This window comes from Anas acuta, chromosome 3 (assembly GCF_963932015.1).
Source record: "Anas acuta chromosome 3, bAnaAcu1.1, whole genome shotgun sequence".
NCBI lineage: Eukaryota > Metazoa > Chordata > Aves > Anseriformes > Anatidae > Anas > Anas acuta.
Window position 1 is genome coordinate 3915824 of NC_088981.1, and position 16311 is coordinate 3932134.

The 16311-nt window shown below is 42.5% G+C and overlaps 1 protein-coding gene across 19 annotated transcripts in view; it reads right to left on the reverse strand.

Annotated features, from left to right (window-relative positions):
- The window catches only part of LOC137853213 (uncharacterized), a 224386-nt gene that overhangs the window by 39083 nt on the left and 168992 nt on the right, over nt 1-16311 (reverse strand). Inside the window, exons 20-22 of one of the 19 annotated variants that reach the window (XM_068675316.1) lie at nt 2199-2330; nt 1485-1546; nt 947-1015 (exon numbers count right to left, since the gene is read on the reverse strand). The exons of 15 other annotated variants lie outside the window; for them this stretch is intronic. The gene's annotated coding sequence lies outside the window, so the exon portion shown is untranslated. The remainder of the gene's footprint in view (nt 1-946; nt 1016-1484; nt 1547-2198; nt 2331-16311) is intronic. 3 more of the 19 variants (XM_068675317.1, XM_068675320.1, XM_068675321.1) reach the window with 3 other exon arrangements.

Here is a 16311-nt window from a genome sequence, read left to right on the forward strand (position 1 = left end):
CAGATCCGAATTCCTTGGATTTGTTTCTCTAGGCACCTCCAGCCACACCTTTTGCATTACTCACCATAGGGCTACAATGTCTGATTTACCATTAGTACAAAGAGATACTTAGAAACCCTTGGGAAATTAACCCAGTCACAGACTTTAACAAAAACTCCAAGAAAGGGGAAGAAAAGCAACTCTAGTAGTTAGATAAATAATTTTCGGCTCCCAACACTGATTTCCTTTCCTTCCCCTTTACACTTCATTCTTGCACCAGTACCAAGTATAAGCAATCCAAACACTTGACTGGTAGCTTGCTTTGTGCTTCATGCTTTTGTCTTGCCTTTTTTTTTTTTTCTTCATTGCATTTTGTTGCCACCTTTTTAACCTAGCACAATTATCTTCTAACTCTGCCTCCCTTCCCTTGTATTTTGGTTCCATGTGACTAGACTTCAGACTTTTCCCTCTCACTCTCACACACAATGCTATTAACATTAAATCCTTTCTTGTAATTCTCTATTTCATTATAGGTCTTTGAGCCACTCCTGAATTCCTAAGCCAATCTTTGTAAAGACTAAGTTCACCAGAAAGCAAACTAAAGCAGATGGTTTGCTCAAAAAAAAAGGCTCCTCCTTATCCTATCAGTACGTAGTTCAGCTCAAAAGATTGACACATGAACCTACAGGCTACCCAACAAAATGACCGTACAAAAGAAAGGTGCACGCTACTTCCCATACCACAGAATGCATTCACTGCCCTGACAAATTTAGGCCTGGCTACCTAACAAGCAGACAGTCAATGACACCAGTAACTTGTGGTACTGCGGGCTCTGAGAAATGGTTTAAAGAATTTCTATTAAAGCATAGATGGGACTTGGAGAGGTGGGAGTGAAACAGACCTGGGAAAGCCGCAGGAAGCAAGGAGACAAGGATGCAATAAAACACGGGGCTCTCAGAAAATATACCTGATGCCTTAATGCCCTTTGCCACCAATGTGGTTTTTGGCCATCCAGATGAGGAATGCTCCCATGGACCTAAAAAAGATGTCTGATTCAGGAGAGTCCAGCCTGAAGGAACCTGGGGGAAAAAACAGCAGGAAAGTGCCTTCCTTTATCAGAAATCCTGCTGTACATTTACCAAGGATGAGAAGTGTTCAGACCTACCTAAAAACACCAGTTCCTCCCAAGTACCAATAAAATGATGCCTTTCACTTCTGGGGGGACAAACGAGGTGGCTTTTTAACGACTATGTATTCTACCATGTACTCTTCATACCTGGGCAAAGTTGTCATAACTAGCTGTATCCAGCAGAGTGGATGAAGCTTAGCTCAGGCTGAGCAGACCTTCTAACTAGTAAGGCAGAATTAAAAAAAAAATAAGCATTTTTCACTAGTCTTCCATCCCATCTTTAAGGCCCACCTATTTTCAGTGCCAAGTCAATGCTGTGACTTTTAAGCCCTCAGCAGGCTGGGAAATGGTGACAGAAGTCTCAGTAGATACATACATGACTAACAGATCCAAGGATATTCCTTTGGGACAACAAAGGTAGCAGTGCCCAGGGCAAAACTGTCAAGAGAAAGAGAGAAGATTTGAATGAGCTTCAAGAAAAAAATAAAAAATAAAAAAAAAAAGAGAAACACCTACACTGAGCACACCAGTCACCAAGTGTTGGTAGAGCACCAGGCAAGAATTTTTCTTTCCTTTTTTTTTTTTTCAAAAAAAAATTTTTTGGAACAATTGGAGGTGACATTGTCACCACTGGTATTACCACCAAAAAATAAGCACAAGTAAATATACAGAAGAAGGGGAAGTTTCAAGGACAGAAGACAACGATGAAGCCATCAACTTGCATGGTAAATGCAGCGTAAGCAGGAGAGGAAAAGAAGAGCAGAGACGACGTGGTACTTGGACGCATCCTACCTTCCTATTTACAGTGCCCAGGGAGCAGATGATAAAAACATGAGCAGTCAGATATGTACCAAAAATGAGGATAATAGCCGTGACAAGTAATAGGATATAGAACTTCCTCAGTATGTTGAAAAATCACAAGTTAGCTGGGAAAAATATTGAGCAGACTGGTAGAGCTGACAGTTGTTAAAAGAAAAAAAGAAAGAGAAGGAAATACAAATGGAGAAGTTTGGTTTTAGAGGCAAAGAAAAAAAATTACACAACACACCTAAGGAGATCTGTTACCACGGCTGCTTATCTTTAGCCCTACCAAGACATCTTCGTCCTCATCAGCATCTCCAAAGCATGATCCTTGGACTTTATTCCTCCCTTTTGCAAGCCTGGGCACTTCCTTACCCATACCAGGAGCCAAAGCAACTCATTAACCCAGTGGAAATATAACCTGGAAAAGAACACAGGTCTGTATATTCTGCTGGACCAGTGAGTTGTGTGTCCTTACTGTACAGTTGGAAAAGGATCACGGTATGTGTACGGCACTGGAGAGAATGGAGGAGGCAGTGAACATAACTTTGCCCTGAGCTGCAACAGTGCTCTTCTTTGCCTGGAGTTGGAGATAGTGCTTGGACAAGGACAAGAAGAAGGGATTTAGAGGAAGTCAGCAAAGTAAACCTCAGCAAAGGACTGTGAGATGTAGTGGTACTAATTTAGGAATAATGAGCACAGAGGAGCAGGCTACAACCCTTGATGCAGAAAGGACTACTGACTCAGTCCCTCAGGGGACCAGGGGACTGAATTTAGGGAGCTGCCACCAAACAGATCATCAAAGAGGGGAGAAGTGGGAATGTGTAGGTGAAATGCTTGTCTGCAGGAGAGTCTGGAGGGCAGAGCAGAAGGGAAACCCATCAGGGAGCAAGCAGCCGAGAAAGAGAATTCTTGGAAACAGGATGGACAAATGCATCCCTAGCATTTGGGGGTGAAAAGCCAGTTCTGATTGAAGTTTTGTTTGATGAAGTGGGGAGGGGGGGATTTTTCAAAGACAGATGTTTTGCACCAAAAAGTCATGCCTACTGCCCTAAAAATGACAATTTTGAGGTTACTTAATACTGAAGCACCAGAAGAAAACGTGACTAAATGTAGAGGTGTATTTCTTACACTGTGAATGTATCAGGAATCCTTTGAGCTCCTTTGCCTCCTGTGCTGTGATGCAGTGAAAGCTGGGTGCTTTGTAAAATGAAAATGTTGCAGAAGCTCTAGGTGCAAATGCAGCATGTGCAAAAGCCCTTTTATTCAAACTGTGCTACTTAACAAAGTGGTTTGTGAAACCATTTTCAAGCCTTCAGCAATTTTCCCTGCTTGAAGTGATCATTTTAGCATCTTCTTCATGGGTCATTCGTAGACTTTAAACCCTGGAGTTCACCCCATGGTGTCACCTGCAAGGGCACTGCAGACCACAACTACAGCAGAACTTGAAAGTTTATTTCATATATTGTTTCAGCCAAAGCACTCAATTTTGGGAGGCGATTTTGCATCAGAATGAGATGCGCTAGGTACATACCACAGATTACTTTTCAGAGGAGTTAATCTTCCTATCCATTATCTAAAGTAATTCAAAAAGCTCAAAAATGGAACTGTTCTTGAAGAAAGAATTCATGTTCAGGTAATTACAAATAACAGACACATCTGGTTATCTTAATTGTTTGGGAATGTCTCAATTATCTAAGAATGTTTTCATAAGGACTCAGAGACAGTAAAACTTTCTCACGGCAGATTGCATTCACTGATGAGAGGAAATTCAGTCGATCTAACACACTCAAGCGTGCTTAGACCGAGAGAGCACTTTGAATCCCACTGCCAGTGGGCTTTATTTGCCTCTCAAGAACGACAGACTATGAAGTTAGAAATGGGAAAGTCCCACATACGCAGCCCCTCTCACTACTCATTGCAGTTTTTCCAGCACTCCTGTGAAAATGAAGTTTTTGCGTACTGATGGTTCAGCCTGAAAATGACAACTGAGAGCTGATTCTGTACACATCTGCCCCAGAGAGAGGCGAGCTGAGTAAAGGCCCTTCCCCTGTCAGAGCATTCGGCAGCCGGTGAGTGGCACCCCTTCCCTCACAGAAATTGGAAGTGTCTTTTGCCTGAGGGGGATGCATTGCAGAGGAGCTCAGAAGTTTCTGCACATCTGAATTCACCTGTGCCGGGCAGCAGCTGCGCACTTAGACCTGGAGAGGCAGACCATACGAGCCCTTAATGCAGACCCTCACCCTGACGGTGCATGTAGCCTACAAAAATCTGTAATTAGCTGATTGGGAATGACCTCCCCTGGCTCCTAAGCCTCCAAACTATTTCTCTGCAGAGTAGCAGCAGTGAAAGGGGGGTGGCTTTGCATTCACCCTGGGATGCCTGCACCCCCCTCCAGAGAGGGAGGGTGGGAAGGTTTCTCACATGTTGGTCCCATAATTCATCCAGCTCTTCCACCAGGGCCACAGCCGCCTGGCTCTGATCTTTTCCAATAAGAGCTGAAGAACCTCTCGGCTCCCAGCTTGCTTCTGCTCATAGCCTAACTAGCACCTTTGTGTGGATGACATGATTGGGGTGAAATCACGTAACTGTAGTGAATGTACCCCTGTGGCTAATGAAACCAGCAAGAAGGGGTGTTGCTGGGGCTCTACACAAATTCTAATCAATATTATTTATCTGGCTGAGCATGTAAGCTGGCCGCATCCTCTCCACCTAATGCCCACTCCCATCCCCTCCACCCTGTGGGTATCAGCAGGAGGGAACCTGATGTATGCTGGTAATTATCTGCTGCTGAAAAGAAGTGCTATTTCTCTTATTTTTGTAATGCAGATCAATGCACATGTCACTACTGAAAAGCTATGTCATTTAGGATGGAGCATTAACTGCTAGGAATGGATTTTGAAGCTCCCCACTTGTGGGTGGAATATTTTCTGGAGGAGTTGAGCCTTTCGAATGCTGAATTTCATTTATCCTGCTGCCTCTTTAAGAGTAGTTGGTGGAGGAGAGGGTGTTTGAGAAAGTGACAGTTTGTCATCTCCTTCCCCAGCGAGCTGGAGCTGGGGCCCAACTGGTAGCAGGGAAAGAAACAAACTGGCACAGGCAGATTAGCAGGGGACAGAGCAGACTTTGCTCAAGGAAGCAACAGCCCTGCAGCGGGTTGCAAGAAATCAAACTCCAGAGGTCAGAGAGCACTTAATGGGGGAGAGAGGGAAGGGTGCACCTGGGGGAGGAAATATGGTAAGGAACCGAGCGGAAGGAGAGAAGGAAGGCTGGAAAAAGGGCAGAAGTTGGATGCTTCACTAAGAAGAATACAAACCTGGAAATCAACACGCATGCAACAACTTCCTGCCAATTTTTCTACCTAGGAGCTATACTAACATGGGCTATCCAAAAAAGCAAAGTCAGATCCGTAGTGGAAGGCAAGAATTTTCCAAGTTTCTTTCAATTCTATTCATGGGAATGAAACAGGAACTTCTCCACACACTTGCTGAGAAAGAGAGAGCAAATTCTCCTAGTGTCCATCAAGCCCAGGTAAAGAGAAGCACAAGACGGTCACAACTGGGGTTCAGCCATGTGTACTAAGAAAAACCTCAAAATCTCAAAACTCAAAATAAAGAGGGAAACTCAGTTTACAGTTATGTAATATGAACACAACTCTTACAACTGGCAATTTTTAGGAGCTCTCCCCCCTTACACCTCCAAGATAGTCTGGTCAGCACCAAAACAGAAAGCTATACAGTCCCCCTAAAGTAAAGATTTTGGCAAACCAATTAGGCTACTGCTACTGTGGTACTGCCGTTCTGCACCTAAACTAATATGCTATAGTTTGAGGAATGTGCATCTACACACACTGCACACTTTGCTGAGACATGCTGATGGACACAGCCCACATTTAGGATGTTGACAAAAGTGGCTGAAACCAAGACATCCATCAATCCAAGCGTCAATGTGAGCCATACCTTTACATGCTTGCTATTTGCCTTTCTTAAAACAGGCACTTGCCTTACTTCACAGCAGTGATTTTTAGAGCATATGTTCACTATATACAGTTCCTCTTTGAAAGTTCTGGACACACAGATGTTACTCTTTGGAATTGCTCAAAAATTTCAATATTCTTTTGAGTACTTGATATTTACAGTTTGATATTTAAAGCGTGCAATTTGTTATCTAAATTGCACAGCACTGTTTCAGTTTCCTGACTGAATGACCCAACTTTTATGAACCTTTCCAGCTTCCACAGGAAAAGGTTTTGTTTAGACACGAAACACCTTTCCATGATTAGACAAATATCAGCTACCTCTAAAAACTGTTGCAAGAAGGGTTGAACAAAGAGAAATAGAAATTATATTTAGAACTGCACAGACATGCGAATAGTTATTCCTTTATTCACCTACACCACATATGTAGGCCCAGATAGCTTTTCTTTTTTACTGATGTTGCTTTTACTTCGTACTTTGAAGAAAAGACACATGGCTAGTCTGAAAGCTGATCAGATTCTTCGTTCATTTGAAAAGCTTATTTCTAAATAGTACTTGCAAATATGTGATGAGCATAAATTTGGAAACCGCTGAAAAACTAGCTATGTGTCATAACACAGTGTCATTTTTTCTGATGTTGTACAGAAGCACGATGAAAAGCCAAAGTCCTACCAAAAATCCACTCAGTGATGACCAATGAAAGGAGGATTTTAAAACTGGCATTATTTCTGGACATGTTCTATGGCCCTTTTCATGCTGGCAGGCAGGTACTTATCACCTCTTTGCAAAAATTTGGGGTGTAAAAGCTGTCTCCTTAAGCCTCTCGACCACTACTTGTCCCTCCACATTGACAACCTGAGCACTGACAAATTTTGAAGCTTCCTTGGCTTACTTTTAAATTTTCCTTTCCACATCCTATGCCAGCAGTTACCCAGAGGGAGAAAAAAAAAACAACACCGTATCCATCCTTCAAAAAGTCTAACTTTCACTCTGCTAGTTCTAATCCATTATCTAGGCCCACTAATGTGTACTACATCATCAGAGGAGCAATGCTCTGATGATGTAGTACAGCCCATGTACATGTACATCATCAGAGTTATATCCTTCTGATCTGCCTGTGGGTTTAATAAGCATTCCAGATGGCTTGCTATGCCTGAAGCAAGAATGGATAATCACACAGCTCTACCCTCAAAACAATAATAAAATAAGGACACAGTAGCATAGGGGCTCATGCCTGCCAAAAACATTCAATAGACTGTATAATACAATAGTCCAATGTGATTGGTGAGGCACATTTATACCCTAGCTATTTACAGGTGAAAGGGACCTGGTTTTAAATAAAACAGAGGTTACAAATACGTAGTGTTATTGTTATTATATATTGCAGTGCAGCTGCAGTGCCTGAGCCAGGCGGAGCGCTGGGCTGCGGCTGGCCCACCGGCGGGCCCACGGCTGTACCCTCGTATCTCACGTATGCAAAGACACGGCTTTGGATTGGCAGGAGGAGGACGGCCTGATCTGAATAATGGCTCGGCGGCGTTTCTCCGGAGCCGTACAGTACACGCATATCTAATCGGTTATCTATTGGATTTGCAGGGTATCCATCAGCCCAGCCTCCAGTCATCAAGTACAGTAGCAATAAGTGTCACGAAGCCTTTCCTACTCAAGTAAAATTATTCCTTGGTGGCGTTGCTCGATGCGAATAACCTGAGCGATGCATGCTGAAGCGGCCAGCGCTGCAACAGCCAGTTCTGCAATGGCAGGGCTGCTCCGAAAATGGAGCTTGCCACTCAGAGATCATTACCCTACTCCTTCCGCATCGCCGTGCCACGACCAGGCAAGATCTGGAGTGCTACACATTAGGTCCCAGCAATTAGGAGAACAACCATCTTTGTGCTATTTAAATAGCTGTAACTTGAAAGGTTTTTTTTTCTTTTTTCTTTTTTTGAGAAAGGAAAAAAAAAAAAAGAAAAGTGTGCATGGAGAAAAAAGAAAGAGGTTAAGAGATGGAGGCTCAACTTTCTTATTCCTTTGAAGGATTGAGAACTGGAGGGAGGAGAAAGCAGCAAAGCAGCACTTTGATTCAGTCCCCAGGAGTGCCCTCTCCCACAATTGGACATGTGGGACAAGACACAGGTGCAGCGGCCTGTGCCCCCTCCCCAGGAGGGGTGCAAACCCTCAGAGCTGCTGGGACATGAGTTCAGGGGTGCCTTGAAGCCAAGAGAAATTTTGATGTGGACTTTAGCAGGGACTGGATTTCAATCTAGGGTTGCAGAGAAAGACTGGATATCCAGTTAGGCTCAAGTATATCTGTCTCTGTGGGAGGAAAAGGTAAAATCATCCCACCTCTCATCAGATTTCACTCCGAGAAGAGTAGCTCGTTGACGTCAACCATTTAGTGAGCTGATGGATAATTTTTCCCTGGCCAAACAAGTGGGTTCTACTTTAGTTTTAACATTAAACGCTATTAAATGAAATGAATACAGCATGTTTCCATCATACGTGTTGCCGAAGCTGCTGTGACAGCTACGAAGCTGCTAGGCATGATGTGTCAAGAAAATGTACCAGAAGAAAAGTACATGGAGCTACTGTCAGAAATACAAGCAGGATGGCAAACGGCGTATCGGCTTCATATGCTGTTGAAATGATTTTTTAATTGTTTCTGTATACCCAGGCAGATCTTTAAGGGTTAACTGCACACAATGTAATGAATTCAATAATGATGAGTTAAAAAAGGTCTAATTAGCAAGTAACCACTTTATTATGAAAGGAAATGGTAATGAATTTAATAGCTCAAAATCATTAACAATATTTAGTTTGCTGGTACTTGTTCTCTATTATCCTCATTAATACGAACATTTAATATGTTTTAAAATGGATTTGTAATACTTTTTGTACCATGAGGTTACACTGACAAAAAGAGTGTAATTATTCTGTTAATTGTAATCTCTGTCTGTTTGTGCTCCAAATAGCAGCATATTTAGGTGTTAATAAAAAAAATATAAAAGTAATTAAGAGAGGGAAGTTTAAAATGTAATTAAATAAAAACTCTTAAATTACAGGATAAACCTCTCTGAGGAAAAAGTTTTGGAATAGAGCTCCCTGAAAAACAAGTTCCTTCTACTGAACTCTCTTCTGTTTTCTCATCCAAAAAAGGGGGGGGAAAAAGGAAGAAAAAGTAAATAGAATCATTACTATTCTATTACTATTACCATAAGTCACCCAAGATTCGTAATTTCTTTGCACAGGGTATCATGTCAGTCACCACCACTCAACTGACCTTCTCCAGATCTGTTCCTGACCTTCTGTTTGTAAACACCTTGCTCCCTTACACCATACGTATCTATGTATCCTCTCTCCTGGCAACATCTCAGGTGCCATGGAAGCACCACGTTTGCTGCTGGCTCTCTCACCGAGGAAGCTCCAGATCCTTCCCAACAAAAATAAAAACGAAAAGCCAAACTCCAATCAGCTGTTGCACCTTCCTCATGCCTGTCACATTCACAGTGGCCACAGTGCTCTGGGCAGTGGTCCTGGAGGCAGAAATCAACCAAGGTGCTCTTTTCACAGCAGGCAGTGGAAGCAAGTGTTCAGAGCTGACGTTACAGACCTGCCCTGAAGTGCCAGCGATGGCCAGTGGGGAGCAGGGAGGCTGGATGGCTCCGGGGTGCACAGGAGGCTCAGGTGGTGCTGGGCAAAGGCAGATACAAAAAGGTCCATAAAGCAACAGGCATGACTGGGAAGGGCAGGAGAGAACGCCCATGTTCACAGCTCCTAGGCAATACCTAGCAGTACTACAGGCTCCTGCATCTGCGTTGATTTTCCTTCTCCCTCTGGTACAAACTGTGAGAGATGGTGACACACAAAGGCACGACACAGCAAGGCACAGCACAGCATGACGAGGCACAGCACGGCCAGGCAAGGTACGGCATGGCATGAAAAGACAAGGCAAGGCAAGGCAGCATTTGCCTGTTGTGGTACAGCCCTTTCGCTTAGCCATAGAGATGAAACTCCTGAGCCTGTTTTCATTTGCTTAACCTGTCTCTGGTGAGCTGTATTCCTGTTTATAAAGGCCTGCATTAGCCAAAGCAAATCCTGACAAATTTTCTTTTGTGCTATATTGGATGTTGGTTTCTCCTTAATCCATGTGGAATTATTGCAGTGCCATTACCCTTTTCTCATCCACCTCCTCTCTACCACACCAGTTTTTAGTGGCTGATTATTACCAATCAGGACCCTCTTCAAAATCCTTCCCATAAAATGAAATCAGCATTCAACCTTCCTTAATACCAGAAACTTTTGGAGCTGTTTGCTCTGTTGACAGCACCAGCTCCTCACCGAAAACAGCTGTTCCCAAGACTTATCTGCATGCTGATGGGCAGAGCACCGGGTGACAGGAGGGCTGTGTCCTGGCATGCGTGCAGCCTACGCAGGTGTCCCAGGGCACGGTGGGGCTCCCCGCACAGCTCATCGCAGCACTAGCACCTTCCCTTCCCTGGCAATTGCCTTAACAGGCTAATTTAAGAAACAGTGCTGAGCAGTCACAGCAGATTTCAGCATTATTTCTCTGAAATAATCAGGGTCATTCAATTTCTTTGTTTAATTTTGCACAGTCTGTGGCACTTGTTGGCAGTGGGATCCACGTCCATAGAGTCACAGGCATATGGCTGCCCACGGTCGCAGTGGGTCAGACAGCTATGGAAAAATTTGGTTTTGTGCACATCTCTGGGTCACTATTCAAGCTCCCTGAGTGGTGGCCCAACCAAGAACCCCCTTCCAGCCCACATGGATAGCTAGCCCACCAAAGACCATTCTCTGTTTAATTTTTTTTTTTTTTCCCTGAGAAAAGGAATTCAAAAACGGTTTAAATTAAAGTGAAGCATCTCATTTGCCCACGAATGACATTTTTCAACTTTCCATTTTACAGGGAAAAGTTGTGAAGGATTCTTTTTTTAAAAAAACTTATTACAATTTCTTTTTTTTTTTTTTTTTTTGAATTGCCAGTGAAGAGAAAAATATGTGATTTGCAGAGCTCTAAAAATAACGAGTTAAAATAGTTTCTGCCTCTCAAAGGAGGCCTCTTAGTCCTATAATTTCTGCAGATTTTGCCTTTCAGGATGGGTATTTTAAAGAGTGATATAATGTCATTTCTATAAGTATCGTCTCATAATCTGCTGCTACTGTTGGAAATATAAGGTTAGAAACAGCTTGAGCAGAAGAAATATCAGCTCACCCAGCTCTATTAAAATATATATATATATTTTAAGAAAAGGAACAGGTTGTATATCCCAAAGGTGAGCAAACGCTGCCAAACATTTTTTTGAGAATATTTCTTTTGATTTCTATCTTCGTCTGCATTTGCAACCCTTTTGTGTTTGTCTACTGCAAAGAGTTCAGCTATGACTATTACGGGGATGTTTATTCCTAGACAGAAAATTTTAGAAAGAACACTTACATTTGGGCTAGGAGAGCATGTACAGTATTTCCTTCTAGAAATAAACAATACCAATTGTGCAGCTGAAACAAAACAAAATAAAAACAAAAAAGCTATTAAAAGTTCCAATTACTCAAGTAAAAAATCTATCTACCTTCTGTCTAATCCATCCAATCTATCACACTTTTAGTTGTTAACTTAATCTAATCACCTTTGCTCAGAGGAGGCCTCTGTGGCCCCCGTGCCCAGGACTCGTCGCAGGTGCTGAGAGAGGATGGGGAGTGGGGCTTTGCTGCCAGAGGAGACCTCACAACAGTGCATGGGAGGGAAGCCACCACCTCCTGCTGCATGGCCAGCAGAGCGGACATGCTCTTCAAGATTAGTCACCATTTATCAAATGGTGCCGGGGGCCCGAGACAGCAGCTGAGAGGGCAGCAAACATTTGTGGGTTGCAAAGAATGAGGAAGGAAGCAAATGCCAGATGGAGAGGTGAAAAAATTCTTTGGGGAATTTATTCTTCTGGGAAAAGGAAGAAAAAGGACTGGAAGAAAATGGTGTGGAAAAGCACAATGGTACCACCTGCAGTGCTTCAAACACACTTGGCCACATGCACACTGATTTCGCATTCCCATGACCCTAAGCTGAATCTGCTCAAGTAAGCAGTGGAATTATTTTGGTATGCAAGCTACTGGTGCACCACACTTACCCTTAGCACAGAGTCTTTGGGGCTTCAGGAATAGCCAGCATGTAACAAACCAGTCATCTAGAGCCTTTTGAGAGCACGAGCACATTGCAGGATAACCAACTTATCCCTGCTTTTGTAATTCAGTCCCATAATAAATAGAATGCTTGCTCCAAATCTGTGAGAGTTTCTGGAAAGAGCCTAAAGATTTGGCTTTGGACTGATAACACAAGAAAGATTCAGGAGTTACTGAAAGAAAATCAACTCACTTTGAAACTGGAAGCTTTGTTCTTGTCAATAATAAAAACAAACGCAGTGAGAGCCAGACTGGCTTCTCCTTCTCATAGAGGAAGAATGCCAGGGAAAACCAAAAAAAGAAAGATTTCTCTTGGTGCTAGCAAGCCTCCATTCTCTTCTGCAAAACAAGCAAGAAAGGACCTAATATTTTGTCTCTGTGTTCAGTTCCACTGGTTTTATTGACTAAGATACAGGTATATTTCATGCTCAACATTTGCCTTGCCAGTGCACAGTGAAATGTGCTCCCCCCGACAGACAGAGCTAGTTTCCAGACACAGCCGATACAACACGTTTCACTCATGGAGCTGTTATTTTTTAATCTCTGCAATTACTTTCCTCATCCTACCCAAAAGAGGAATCGCATGGACAGATGAATCTCCTCAGGAAGTTGAAAGAAAGCTTTTATTGCAGAATGTGTGCCCCTATCAAAATCTCTGTGCTATGGGAATGATGGTGAAGAATTTGTCATTTACAGTAGTTTTACTAATGGAGGGCTCATTCTTTTAGGTCTACCCTTTAGACACGAGCTTTTTGGAAAGTAAACGTCTCCCTGGCTTGGGATGCCTCTCAAGCATGCAGATCTCAATGGCCTTCTGCAGAAGAAGAGGTGCCCTAAAAGGCTGCTCCTCAGGGATACCTAAGCATGTTCATCCTTTAAAGAGGGACTCACACAATTCCCAGCCCAGATGGTCCCAACAGTCACATGATGTGAGACAGGTTGTTTTAGTCTAGCAAAGCCCCACTGTATGTATTTTCAAGCAAACAGTTATTGTTGAAGGTAAAAATAGGAGGACCTTCCCCTCCACATTATCAATAGATTATCATCTTCAGCATCTGTGTAAGTTCTAAGCAGTATGCTCATTTTATGGCTTAGAAACTTGGGTTAGTCATTGATCTCTCGATGTGTATAGAAAAAAATAGGATTTTCTGGCTCCTACTTTAGTTCCTATTCTAGTCTTAACTTAAACAGTTTCCCCACTAAAAATTCAAGTGTTCTATCATCTGAATTCATATATAAGCTCTTTTACTTACTTCTTATCCTGTAAGTCATAACTACCTAAGCTACAGGTAAATGACAGAGATTATTGGTAGTTTCTGAAAGAATGCTAAAAGATTTTTTCGCACAGTAATTTATTTTAAACGAAAAATATTCCATCTACACTTGCTTAAGACAAGCACATAGGTACATTTATCTCTGAATCCAAGAGCACGAAGTGAAGGAACAACGGAACTCTGCATTTACCAGTGCACCACTGTAATAATTACCAGGGCAAATGGACTGGCACTTTTAGCCACAGGGATAGTATCAAGGCCAAGATGCCTAAATTCAGCTTGGCCTGCATCTGACTGAAGAAATTTGTTGTACATAAATAGACACAAAGATGCATGTTATTCCTGAGTCCACCCATGACATATGCTAGACTCCACCCTGTGGGTTGTCGAGGCTAATTGTGAGACACCAAAAATACTGCAATGTTGCAGAGTATTTATTTGCATTGTGAATATCAGCTATCATTTCTTTTACTAAAAACAAACAAACAAACAAAATTACTTCAGGAAGGAAAACAAAGTCATCGAATTGGCTAAAGAAAGCAAGCCAAGCCCATTGCTTATGCCTAGTCTTTCTTCGTGTGGTTATCATTGTTAACTTTGTCCTTTTTTCTTTTGGTGTACTTACCTTCCTCATGAGAAAAACAATACAGTGCTCAGGTGTTGTTTTGCAAAACACCCTCATGTATGAAAAGATCTGATTTGTCAGCAGTCTTCTTTCACTAACTTGACTTGTATTTTATAGACACTTAAATCCAATCAAAATCTATCCATGTCTTGACCAGCCATCAGCATTATTATTTCCATCTAAATCTAGGTCAAGGCAAACATGAAATATTAAAACAACAACGAAAAAAAAAAAAAAAAAAAAAAAAAACAAGGCAAACCTGACAAAGAAGTTAAAGTAGGGTAACAACAACTCAAGTATTTGCACTTCTCAAATGAATGGCGAGGGAGAAGATGGTCCTCCACCAGGACCAACACAAACTTCAGCAGACGAAGTACCAAGATACAAAGCAGAAGACACTTACTGAGGTCTCAGATATTGTTTTTGGGGGTAGGGAAGAGCTGAAAACCACCAGATCTAGACTCCCCTTCAGGGACTGATTCATTTTTCTTGCTACTAAAATGTATTCCTTCTTAAATATAACTTTATGAAGTGAGGGCATCCGCGCTGCATTGATTAGCATATGCCAACAGAGGACATCGATAAGGTCACTCTAACTTCATGCCATTGAGAGCCCCTTGCAGAGGGTGCATTCCTTTCTGGGCATCCAACAGTCTTTTCTGCCTCGTTGTCATCTTATGTATAAGCCAGGAGGTGGGAATACCCAAGGAACACCACACACTCGCAAAGCCTGCAACATGAAATCTCTCCGCTCGTGGGTCAGAAGACGTGACTTTCCAGGTGCATCCCTGGGCAAACAGCACTACCACAGGGATATCCCATATGGGCTGATACCAGAACTGTTGCCTCAAGCAACCGCTTTGGTCCTTGCCCATGAGGTAATGTGAGTAAGGGTTGTGGCTCCCTGAGATAACACAAGGATGGTGGGTCCCCAGACTCACTGGTAACGAGGTTTAAGTTCGTCTCATGTATTAAAAACACCTTTTAAACCCTCCTCTTTACAAGAGAATACCATTAAAACACTGATGCATATCAAGAGGAGTGCTGGTCTAGAGGGAAATTCAATCCTTTCAGGCTCTCTGGGAGAAGACAGCTGCCTTCACATCCGTATCTCACTGCATGTAAAATGTACCCCAAAGGAAGTACAATGTGCATGCCCTTCTGCTGCTAGCTAGTGAAAACACATGGAAATGCCATGGTCCCACCACTCACCACCAAAGCATGTCCTATCGAATTTAATGGGCCATTACCATCTTCCTACTGGCTCCTTCAGTTCCCGGGGGAACCCACCAGTGACCCACAGGGCATTTCCAGAAAGGCTATGGAAAGTGTCTCTCACTCTCTTTGTAATTCCAGAGGCTTTTAAAGCAATTTCTCCAAAGCCCTAATACATTTCTCTATCATCCACCGCTTTGATCATGAGCACATTGTGTAGGTCTTCTCCACAAAGCCTGGAAGGCAAGGGTTGTGCTCCTGGCACCTCCACCAGCAATGCTGATTGCATCCTCAAAGTTTTAAACTCGCTGTGTATGCTTGTTACTTGCAGGGCCTGACATGTGAATGGACCTGGCTGGTGGCGATAGCTAGCATTTTTCTTTGACAACGGCCGTATTAACAGATCAAACTATTGGTTTTAAACATCTTAAAACATGTATTCTAATAGTGAATACAGGGCACTGGTCCAAGCCTTCTGTACTCAATGAAATGAGGCAGTTTCGAAAGATGAATTTGGAGCCATGACCTTGAATTGCTCTCTATACTCAGAGGAGAAATTGTGAATCTGTCACATAACATCTTTTAACAACTTTTATGTCTCGTATTAGTTTTGTATTGTGTTGCCATATACATCTATATAAAAGTAATACAATATTGTATATATGTCTGCGTGTGTGTGTGTGGAATCCACGAAGGCATCACAAACACTCTTTGAGTCATTTCCACATTCCTATATGCAAAAGTGGGCATTTCAGTGCTCTCCTGGTAAAAACCACAACTATAATCTGGCTTTTGTTGCTAGTCTTCTAAAAATCTCAATCTGCATGCATAAAAGGAAGCAATTACACACTGCTGCTCATGCCTTGTACGGGAAGGAAAACCTAGTCCGGTGACAAGCAATTCTTTACCTGTCATTTGGGTGGTCTCAGGCCAAAGGTATATAGAAAAGGCTACAGAGGAACACCCTGCTTGATCATATAAGCAGTGTTATTCTTGAATTAGAGATAAAAAAGAGTGGAAATTCTGTCTCTCATTGCCAGCAGTCTATGCTGAACACACATTAAAAAAGAATGAAGAAAGTATTTTGGTGGGAAGACTGCAACACGAGGAGAGACATTT